This window comes from Aquarana catesbeiana, linkage group LG10, assembly GCF_042186555.1.
Source record: "Aquarana catesbeiana isolate 2022-GZ linkage group LG10, ASM4218655v1, whole genome shotgun sequence".
In the NCBI taxonomy this organism is placed as follows: domain Eukaryota; kingdom Metazoa; phylum Chordata; class Amphibia; order Anura; family Ranidae; genus Aquarana; species Aquarana catesbeiana.
The window spans coordinates 127,857,687-127,870,169 of record NC_133333.1 but is presented as its reverse complement, the minus strand read 5'-3'; positions in this window follow the sequence as shown (position 1 = coordinate 127,870,169).

Genomic DNA, 12,483 nt, shown 5'->3' with positions numbered 1-12,483 from the left:
ACCCCTTTAACTAACAAATTAAAGCCAAACTTCAGCTAACCCTTTATAAGCAGTTACAACAAACCTCTTTTTTCGGAGCTGGCGACCATCTTTTGTTAATGGACTGTTTGACTGTCTCTGGTGGCAAGAGGTGGTACTACCAGACAACTTTATTGTAATGGTGGAGCTGGATGGTCACATGTGAGGGGCTGGAAACTCTTCTGGTACAAAAGCGGTTTGCTGCTCTCCTTTGTCAGCTTTGGAGCTGGGGAGTGCGGCAGTTGTGTTGGTCACAAGTGGTGGTGTGGTTTCCTACAAAGGTGGAAGTCACCGACACAAGTGGACACAGCTGATATTAGTCAACTTTTTTCACTTACTTTAATTTTTTTATACTTATTTTTGTCATTTTTCACAATGTTTCTTTCATGTGATATAACTTCTTTTAATTTGAGGAAATGATTTACACCTGGAACTGCACAATTGTTTAATGTCAATTTTTTTTTTTTTTTTTTACCTCTTGGGGTAAAGGTTTTACATACATAAATAAAAGCTGATCATTGTAAGCACCCCTGCTGTGGTAAATGGTTTGTCTCAACCCTTCACCTGCTACGTTTGCTGGACATCTTGGACTAAGGGATTGCACCTCAGATTTTCCTCTGAACCAGGAGACCACAGGTGAAAAATTGGAATTGGGGTCTCAGTGTTTGAGAGGCTGCTGGGGCAAGAAAGTAATCCACACAAAAACAGATTGTGCTCCTGGAAGAAAACACCATTTGGAAGGCATGCTGAACATTTTTCGGTTGCCTTTATAATGTACCCCTTGAGGAAGGACCTTGTCAGGTCTCTAAAGATTAACAACCATCAGGTACTTTCACTGGGCACATTATACTCACCTCTCAGGTCATCCTGTTCTTCAGTCCTTCCTGATGTTAAATCCCCTGCAGCAGTCACCAGTTCCTTCTGCCGACCTCCACTACAAGACACAGTAATGACACTGATGTCAGTGGGAGGAACCACTGAAAGCTGTGGGGGGTTCAGAAAGGGGTTGGAATTCAGATGATGATTGCTCTTTTTTTTTGTTTAATATCCTTTCAATGTAAAGTTCCATACAAATTACAAAACCGTGCTCTCAGAGCACATCCGTACATACAATGGTAGCAAATGGAATACGAATTACATCAGCATATACAGTGGATATAAAAAAAGTCTACACGCCCCTGTTAAAATGTCAGTTTTCTGTGATGTAAAAAAAATGAGACAAATAATATGGTTGCATTAGTGTGCAAACCCTTAACCACTTGCCTACTGAGCACTTTCACCCCCTTCCTGCCCAGGCCAATTTTCAGCTGTAACGCTTGGAATGACAATTGCGCAGTCATGCAATACTTTACCCAAATTACATTTTTAACTTTTTTTTTTTTTTCACAAAGAGATTTTTTTTGGTGGCAATTAATCACTGCTAGGCTTTTTATTTTTTACAAAAAAAAAGAAAAAAGACCAAAAATTTTGAAAAAAAAAAAAAAAGTTTTTCTTCGTTTCTGTCAGTAAATTTTGTAAATGAGTAATTTTTGTCCTTCACTGATGTGCGCTGATGAGGTTGCACTGATGAGGTGGCTCTTATGGGCACTGATGAGGAGGCACTAATATGCTGCACTTATGGGTATTGATAGGTGGCACTGATACGCGGCACTAATGGGTACTGATTGGTGTCACTGATGGGCACTGCTGGGGCTTTACTGTAATCAGGGCACGCCGTGCCCTAGAAACACGGAGCAGCTGACACTGTCCCAGAACAAAAGCCGCACCTCTCCTCCATTTGACGGTGGGCAGGCGGCAAGTGGTTAAACTAATACTTTGTTGAAGCACCTTTTGATTTTATTACAGCACTCTTTTTGGGTATGAGTCTATCAGCATGGCAAATCTTGACTTGGCAATATTTGCCCACTCTTCTTTGCAAAAACACTCCAAATCTGTAAGATTGCGAGGGCATCTCCTGTGCACAGCCCTCTTCAGATCACACCACAGGTTTTCAAACGGATTCAGGTCTGGGCCATTCCAAAACATTAATCTTCTTCTGGTGAAGCCATTCCTTTGTTGATTTGGATGTATGCTTTGGTTTGTTGTCATGCTGAAAGATGAAGTTCCTCTTCATGTTCAGCTTTCTAGCAGAAGCCTGAAGGTTTTGTGCCAATATTGACTGGTATTTGGAACTTTTTATAATTACCTCTACCTTGACTAAGGCCCCTGTTTCAGCTGAAGAAAAACAGTCCCAAAGCATGATGTTGCCACCACCATGCTTCTCGGTGGGTATGGTGTTCTTTTGGTGATGTGCAGTGTTGTTTTTCCGCCTAACATATCTTTTGGAATTATGGCCAAAAAGTTCAACCTTGGTTTCATCAGACCATAACACATTTTCCCACATTCTTTGGCAAGACTTCAGATGTGTTTTTGCAAAATTTAGCTGGGTTTGGATGTATTTCTTCGTAAGAAAAGGGTTCCGTCTTGCCACTCTACCCCATAGCCCAGACATAAGAAGAATTCAGGAGATTGTTGTCATGTGTACCACACAGCCAGTACTTGCCAGATATTCCTGCAGCTCCTTTAATGTTGCTGTTGGCCTCTTGGCAGCCTCCCTGACTAGTTTTCTTCTCGTCTTTTCATCAACTTTGGAGGGACGTCCAGTTCTTGGTAATGTCACTGTTGTGCCATATTTTCTCCACTTGATGATGACTGTGTTCCATGGTATATCTAATGCCTTGGAAATTCTTTTGTACACTTCTCCTGACTGATACCTTTTAACAATGAGATCCCTCTGATGCTTTGGAAGCTCTATGCGGATCATGGCTTTTTCTGTAGGATGCAACTAATGAAATGTCAGCAAAGACCTACTAGAACAGCTAAACTTTATTTGGGGTTAATCAGAGGCACTTTAAATGATGGCAGGTGTGTACTGACTCCTATTTAACATAAGTTTAAATGCGATTGCTTAATTCTGAACACAGCTACATCCCCAGTTATAAGAGGGTGTGCACACTTATGCAACCACATTATTTTATTTTTACTCCCCACCCCCAAAAGATTTCAGTTTGTTTTTCAATGAAGTTGTACAGTTTATAGGTCACATTAACGGTGGAAAAAGTTCTGAAATGATTTATCTTTGTCTTGTTTTTTTACATCACAGAAACCTGACTTTTTAGATCCACTGTATATTCGGATGTAATTCTGACTTTTTAGATCCACTGTATATTCTGATGTAATTCATATTTTATTTGCTACCATTGTATGTACGGATCTGCTCTGAGAGCACTGTTTTGTAACTTGTAGGTTTCCTTGAAAATTTACAATAAAAGGATATTAAACAAAAAAAAAAGAGCAATCATCTGAATTCCAACCTCTTTCAGAGTCCCCCACAGCTTTCAGTGGTTCCCCCCACTGACTTCAGTGTCATTACTGTGTCTTGTAGTGGAGGTTGGCATAAGGAGGGGAGGAGACCCAATGTCATGGCCAGCATAACACCATCAAAGTTCCACATGTAGTAGAGAAATAGTTGGGTGACATGACAAATCAATAACTTAGATTAAGACCCTGAAATTATATCAGCATATTCAGACGACCTCTTGACCTCAAACCAACAGGCCCATATCTCAGTGTTGAGTAACTGACCCCTTAGCTATATATATGTGATTAAGATGGCTCTCAGATGGAGAAGCATTCACTGGAGCAGGCAGCAGAACATGTAAGCATATAAAATCTGCGTTAGCAGTCACAGCTTTTTGTCCAGTTTAATTTTTGTGAAAAGTTTACGTTAAGCAAAATTAAATGCCTTGTATTGACATCACATCTTTGCCCTTTTTTGCTTTACAATTTTAAAAGCTACTCTGTTAATGTACCCCCATTACTTCAGTAGTAACCCAAACTGGCTTTATTTTTATTACTGTGGTATGACCGAGAACTGTACACGGTATATATTTATCACAGGACGTATCTAACATTTTAAAAATGTCCTCTTTGACCTTTGTGCTTTTTTCCTGAAAGAATAATTTCACATCTGTGCTTTATTACTGAATTCTTACACTTGAATTGTAAATTGTAGATTATTGCTTTTAGTCGGAAGTTGAGAGAAATTAAAATGTATCCATGTTTTCCCCAGCAACTAATGAAATTCTTGTTACAATCTGTGTGCAAGTTTGAAAACAAAATTAAATATTTTTTACCTGCAGATATAAACTACTTCAATACCGGGTACTTTCCCCCTTTCCTGCCCAAGCCAATTTTCAGCTTTTAGCGCTGTCACTTTTTAAATGACAATTGCGCGGTCATGCTACACTGTACCCAAACAATTTTTATCATTTTGTTCCCACAAATAGAGCTTTCTTTTGGTGGTATTTGATCACCTCTGTGGTTTTTATTTTTTGCTAAACAAATAAAGAAAGATCGAAAATTTTGAAAAAAAAAAAAAAAGTTTTTCTTGGTTTCTGTTATAAAATATTTTCTCCTTCACTGATGGGCACTGATAAAGCGGCACTGATGAGCACTGACAATGATCACTGATAGGTGGCACTGATGGGCATTGATAGGCAGTACTGATGGGCACTCATAGGCTGCACTGATGGGCAATTGCTGATGGGCACATGGTCCAGGGTGGCATACCTGGTGGTCCTAGGCTGGCATCCTCAGGGGGGCTGCGCTGATAAACAATCAGCACAAACCCCCCCCCCGTCAGGAGAGCCGCCGATCGGCTCTCCTCCACTCGTGTCTGTCAGACGTGAGTGAGGAAAAGCAGATAAATGGCTCTTCCTGTTTACGCTGTGATCAGCCGTGATTGGACACGGCTGATCACGTGGTAAAGAGTCTCCGCCAGAGGGCATGCAATCGCGGCTTATCCTGCTGGACGTCGAATGATAACCAGTCAGGATAACTGAACCACTTCCTGGCCGTCATTTTGCTATAGGCCAGGCGGGAAGTGGTTAAAGTGGATGTAAACCAAATCAAGAATTTTGAGCTGGGCACATATCTGCATTGTTTTACTGTCTCTGCACTGAGCCCCCATAGCTGTCTCCTGCTTTGTAGCTCTGTTATCAGCCTGATAACTCCTGACAAGTTCTGACACAGGAGATAAAAGCAGCCTGAAATTTGTATCTGGGAGGTTACTATAAAATAGTTTAGCAGACAGCTTGCCATCTCACAGCACAACTCTGCACATTACTTCCTTCCTTTGCCTATGTGGAAGGGGGGGGGGGGTGTGCCTTTCCTCCAATCAGCTGTCTTGGCTGTATGTATGTATGTAAAATCTGTAACATGATCTGCCTTTTCTAAGGAATATATAAAGATGAAGACAGCAGATATACATGTAAAACTTATGTAGGGAGATTTGTTTCATCTCTGTGTATCATCTGAGGCTGTTCACTTCACTGGGTATATGTGAGGGTTTACATCCACTTTAAATTAACCCTAAAAGTAATATAGATTATTTGAATACATAGACTTCAGAAGAGTATTAGGAAGAATCCATTGCTTTTTCACTTATAAAAATATTATGAATTATTAAATACTTTTAAACAGTGAAGAATTATCCTAGTTGGATGTCCTTTTCAGGATGATCCTCTCAAATTTTTTCTCTATTGTTATTTACATTTTCTTTGTCCTTTTTTTTTTCTCTGGGGACAAGGCTGGGGCGGATGGGTTCTATAATTCTGACTTATCCCCCCCACCCATATTGAACCTCGCTTTTAACTACGAATTAACCACTTGACGACCGCCTCACGCCGATTTACGTCGGCAAGGTGGCACGGACAGGCAAAATCACGTACATGTACGTGATTTGCCTTCCGCAGGTGGGGGGTCCGATCGGACCCCCCCCCCCGGTGCCCGAGGCGGTCGTCTTTTCTCCCACGGCGATCGGAGATGAGGGGGAGGCCATCCGTTCGTGGCCCCCCCCCTCGCGATCGCCGCCGGCCAATGAGAACATTCCTTTGCTGCTGTATGCTAAACAGCAGCAAAGGAAATGATGTCATCTCTCCTCGGCTCGGTAATTTCCGTTCCGGCCCGAGGAGAGAAGACAAGTGAGTGAGTGCACAACACACACACACACAGTAGAACATGCCAGGCACACAAAACACCCCGATCCCCCCCCCGATCGCCCCCCCCGATCCCCCCCAATCACCCCCCCCCCCTGTCACAAAGGTCTAGGATACCCCCCTAACCCCCCCTAATAAAGTTTTAACCCATTGATCACCCCCTGTCACCAGTGTCACTAAGCGATCATTTTTCTGATCGCTGTATTAGTGTCGCTGGTGACGCTAGTTAGTGAGGTAAATATTTAGGTTCGCCGTCAGCGTTTTATAGCGACAGGGACCCCCATATACTATCTAATAAATGTTTTAACCCCTTGATTGCCCCCTAGTTAACCCTTTCACCACTGATCACCGTATAACTGTTACGGGTGACGCTGGTTAGTTTGCTTATTTTTTATAGTGTCAGGGCACCCGCCGTTTATTACCGAATAAAGGTTTAGCCCCCCGGTCGCCCGGCGGTGATATGCGTCGCCCCAGGCAGCGTCAGATTAGCGCCAGTACCGCTAACACCCACGCACGCAGCATACGCCTCCCTTAGTGGTATAGTATCTGAACGGATCAATATCTGATCTGATCAGATCTATACTAGCGTCCCCAGCAGTTTAGGGTTCCCAAAAACGCAGTGTTAGTGGGATCAGCCCAGATACCTGCTAGCACCTGCGTTTTGTCCCTCCGCCCGACCCACCCAAGTGCAGTATCGATCGATCACTGTCACTTACAAAACACTAAACGCATAACTGCAGCGTTCGCAGAGTCAGGCCTGATCCCTGCGATCGCTAACAGTTTTTTTGGTAGCATTTTGGTGAGCTGGCAAGCACCAGCCCCAGGCTGCGCCAGATTAGCGCCAGTACCACTGACACCCACGCACGTACCATACACCTCCCTTAGTGGTATAGTATCTGAACGGATCAATATCTGGTCCGATCAGATCTATACTAGCGTCCCCAGCAGTTTAGGGTTCCCAAAAACGCAGTGTTAGCGGGATCAGCCCAGATACCTGCTAGCACCTGCGTTGTGCCCCTCCGCCCGGCCCAGCCCAGCCCAGTCCACCCAAGTGCAGTATCGATCGATCACTGTCACTTACAAGACACTAAACGCATAACTGCAGCGTTCGCAGAGTCAGGCCTGATCCCTGCGATCGCTAACAGTTTTTTTGGTAGCATTTTGGTGAACTAGCAAGCACCGGCCCCAGGCAGCGTCAGGTTAGCGCCAGTACCGCTAACACCCACGCACGCAGCATACGCCTCCTTTAGTGGTATAGTATCTGAACGGATCAATATCTGATCCGATCAGATCTATACTAGCGTCCCCAGCAGTTTAGGGTTCCCAAAAATGCAGTGTTAGCGGGATCAGCCCAGATACCTGCTAGCACCTGCGTTTTGCCCCTCCGCCCGGCCCAGCCCAGCCCACCCAAGTGCAGTATCGATCGATCACTGTCACTTACAAAACACTAAACGCATAACTGCAGCGTTTGCAGAGTCAGGCCTGATCCCTGCGATCGCTAACAGTTTTTTTGGACACCCCGGTCGTAGTCAAACCAGCGCTGCAGTAACACTTGGTGACGTGGCAAGTCCCATAAGTGCAGTTCAAGCTGGTGAGGTGGCAAGCACAAGTAGTGTCCCGCTGCCACCAAAAAGACAAACACAGGCCCGTCATGCCCATAGTGCCCTTCCTGCTGCATTCGCCAATCCTAATTGGGAACACACCGCTTCTGCAGCGCCCGTACTTCCCCCATTCACATCCCCAACCAAATGCAGTCGGCTGCATGAGAGGCATTTTTATGTCCTCCCGAGTACCCCTACCCAACGAACCCCCCCAAAAAGATGTCGTGTCTGCAGCAAGCGCGGATATAGGCGTGACACCCGCTATTATTGTCCCTCCTGTCCTGACAATCCTGGTCTTTGCATTGGTGAATGTTTTGAACGCTACCATGCACTAGTTATTAGCGTAGGGTACAGCATTGCACAGACTAGGCACACTTTCACAGGGTCTCCCAAGATGCCATCGCATTTTGAGAGACCCGAACCTGGAACCGGTTACAGTTATAAAAGTTAGTTACAAAAAAAGTGTAAAAAAAAATATATATATATAAAATAAAAAAAAATAGTTGTTGTTTTATTGTTCTCTCTCTCTATTCTCTCTCTCTATTGTTCTGCTCTTTTTTTACTGTATTCTATTCTGCAATGTTTTATTGTTATTATGTTTTATCATGTTTGTTTTTCAGGTATGTAATTATTTATACTTTACTGTTTACTGTGCTTTATTGTTAACCATTGTTAACCATTTTTTTGTCTTCAGGTACGCCATTCACGACTTTGAATGGTTATACCAGAATGATGCCTGCAGGTTTAGGTATCATCTTGGTATCATTCTTTTCAGCCAGCGGTCGGCTTTCATGTAAAAGCAATCCTAGTGGCTAATTAGCCTCTAGACTGCTTTTACAAGCCGTGGGAGGGAATGCCCCCCCCCCCCCCACACCGTCTTCCGTGTTTTTCTCTGGCTCTCCTGTCTCAACAGGGAACCTGAGAATGCAGCCTGTGATTCAGCCAGCTGACCATAGAGCTGATCAGAGACCAGAGTGGCTCCAAACATCTCTATGGCCTAAGAAACCGGAAGCTACGATCATTTTATGACTTAGATTTCGCCGGATGTAAATAGCGCCATTGGGAAATTGGGGAAGCATTTTATCACACCGATCTTGGTGTCATCAGATGCTTTGAGGGCAGAGGAGAGATCTAGGGTCTAATAGACCCCAATTTTTTCAAAAAAAGAGTACCTGTCACTACCTATTGCTATCATAGGGGATATTTGCATTCCCCGAGATAACAATAAAAATGATTAAAAAAAAAAAAAAAAAAATGAAAGGAACAGTTTAAAAATAAGATAAAAAAGCAAAAAAATAATAAAAAAAAAAAAAAACACCCCTGTCGCCCCCTGCTCTCGCGCTAAGGCGAACGCAAACGGCGGTCTGTCGTCAAACGTAAACAGCAATTGCACCATGCATGTGAGGTATCGCCACGAAGGTCAGATCGAGGGCAGTAATTTTTGCAGTAGACCTCCTCTGTAAATCTAAAGTGGTAACCTGTAAAGGCTTTTAAAGGCTTTTAAAAATGCATTTATTTTGTTGCCACTGCACGTTTGTGCGCAATTTTAAAGCATGTCATGTTTGGTATCCATGTACTCGGCCTAAGATCATCTTTTTTATTTCATCAAACATTTGGGCAATATAGTGTGTTTTAGTGCATTAAAATTTAAAAAAGTGTGTTTTTTCCCCAAAAAATGCGTTTGAAAAATCGCTGCGCAAATACTGTGTGAAAAAAAAAAATGAAACACCCACCATTTTAATCTGTAGGGCATTTGCTTTAAAAAAAATATATAATGTTTGGGGGTTCAAAGTAATTTTTTTGCAAAAAAAAATAACTTTTTCATGTAAACAATGAGTGTCAGAAAGGGCTTTGTCTTCAAGTGGTTAGAAGAGTGAGTGATGTGTGACATAAGCTTCTAAATGTTGTGCATAAAATGCCAGGACAGTTCAAAACCCCCCCAAATGACCCCATTTTGGAAAGTAGACACCCCAAGCTATTTGCTGAGAGGCATGTCGAGTCCATGGAATATTTTATATTGCGACAAAAGTTGCGGGAAAGAGACAAATTTTTTTTTTTTTTTTTTGCACAAAGTTGTCACTAAATGATATATTGCTCAAACATGCCATGGGAATATGTGAAATTACACCCCAAAATACATTCTGCTGCTTCTCCTGAGTACGGGGATACCACATGTGTGAGACTTTTTGGGAGCCTAGCCACGTACGGGACCCCGAAAACCAAGCACCGCCTTCAGGCTTTCTAAGGGCGTGAATTTTTGATTTCACTCTTCACTGCCTATCACAGTTTCGGAGGCCATGGAAAGCCCAGGTGGCACAAAACCCCCCCAAATGACCCCATTTTGGAAAATAGACACCCCAAGCTATTTGCTGAGAGGTATAGTGAGTATTTTGCAGACCTCACTTTTTGTCACAAAGTTTTGAAAATTGAAAAAAGAAAAAAAAAAAAATTTTTTTCTTGTCTTTCTTCATTTTCAAAAACAAATGAGAGCTGCAAAATACTCACCATGCCTCTCAGCAAATAGCTTTGGGTGTCTACTTTCCAAAATGGGGTCATTTGGGGGGGGGTTTGTGCCACCTGGGCATTCCATGGCCTCCGAAACTGTGATAGGCAGTGAAGAGTGAAATCAAAAATTTTCACCCTTGGAAATCCTGAAGGCGGTGCTTGGTTTTCGGGGCCCCGTACGCGGCTAGGCTCCCAAAAAGTCCCACACATGTGGTATCCCCATACTCAGGAGAAGCAGCTAAATGTATTTTGGGGTGCAATTCCACATATGCCCATGCCCTGTGTGAGCAATATATCATTTAGTGACAACTTTGTGCAAAAAAAAAAAAAAAAAGTGTCACTTTCCCGCAACTTGTGTCAAAATATAAAATATTCCATGGACTCAATATGCCTCTTAGCAAATAGCTTGGGGTGTCTACTTTCCAAAATGGGGTCATTTGGGGGGGGGTTTGTGCCACCTGGGCATTCCATGGCCTCTGAAACTGTGATAGGCAGTGAAGAGTGAAATCAAAAATTTACACCCTTAGAAATCCTGAAGGCGGTGCTTGGTTTTCGGGGCCCCGTACGCGGCTAAGCTCCCAAAAAGTCCCACACATGTGGTATCCCCATACTCAGGAGAAGCAGCTGAATGTATTTTGGGGTGCAATTCCACATAGGCCCATGGCCTGTGTGAGCAATATATCATTTAGTGACAACTTTTTGTAAATATTTTTTTTTTTTTTTGTCATTAGTCAATCACTTGGGACAAAAAAAATAAATATTCAATGAGTTCAACATGCCTCTCAGCAATTTCCTTGGGGTGTCTACTTTCCAAAATGGGGTCATTTGGGGGGGGGGTTTGTACTGCCCTGCCATTTTAGCACCTCAAGAAATGACATAGGCAGTCATAAACTAAAAGCTGTGTAAATTACAGAAAATGTACCCTAGTTTGTAGACGCTATAACTTTTGCGCAAACCAATAAATATATGCTTATTGACATTTTTTTTACCAAAGACATGTGGCCGAATACATTTTGGCCTAAATGTATGACTAAAATTTAGTTTATTGGATTTTTTTTTATAACAAAAAGTAGAAAATATCATTTTTTTTCAAAATTTTCGGTCTTTTTCCGTTTATAGCGCAAAAAATAAAAACTGCAGAGGTGATCAAATACCATCAAAAGAAAGCTCTATTTGTGGGAAGAAAAGGACGCAAATTTCGTTTAGGTACAGCATTGCATGACCGCGCAATTAGCAGTTAAAGCGACGCAGTGCCAAATTGGAAAAAGACCTCTGGTCCTTAGGCAGCATAATGGTCCGGGGCTCAAGTGGTTAATATGCGAAAGTCTTATAGAAATGCTTCCATGTTTTTTTCTGATGTATTTGGGAGGGAGTGGGGGTATACACGTTATATGTGACAAGTTATTTCTTATATGTTCTTACCAGGTTACCTTATGATAACAAATTGATGGTTATATAATGTTTTCACCAGCTTTTGCTCCCCCCGTGGACCCCGGGACCGGGAGGCACTCTAGGTGCTCACCACATCCCCTCCCTTAGGACTTGTAGTGCCTGTTTGCGCACTTTACTGATATTAGCTTATAAGCACTTTATAGAAAATGTTTCTACATTCAAAGGATTACTTAATGCTGCCACCTAGTGGCTTATTTTTTTACCTATTTTTCTTTCTTACTTTCACCCTCCCTTTTCCTCTCTCCTCTCCCACCTTTTTTTCTTCCCCTACCTACCCACTTATTTCACTCCCCTATTCTTGGGCTGGATGGACCTCGGCGCGGACGCTATTAACATATCCTGCTACCTCTCCTCACTCCTATTATGTCTTCACTTGAGCATCTAACCCTATCGTCCTATAACTGTAGAGGCTTCAATACCCCCGAAAAAAGAAGCCAGGTTTTATACCACTTTCATAAGACTAAAACTAAAATCCTGCTCCTACAAGAGACGCATTTCCGGGGTTCCGAGATTCCATCCCTTAAAAACCCTCATTTTCCCCAATGGTTCCACAGTACGAACCCTCATGCAAAATCCAAAGGGGTATCTATAGCTTTTCATAAATCGTTCCACCCAGAAGTCTTAGATTCCCTGATAGACCCACTAGGGCGTTATTTATTCCTCAAACTCAAATTTAATTCTTCTGTCTTTACAGTGGCTAATGTCTATGGACCAAACCAGGATCAAGGGAACTTTCTGTCCAAGGTTCTAAACAAATTGCTATCATTTGGGGGTCCTTGTGTCATTTTAGGTGGTGACCTCAACACAACTCTTTCTCCAGCCGTGGACACTTCATCGGGTAAGTCAACCATGTCCCACACGACTCTTGC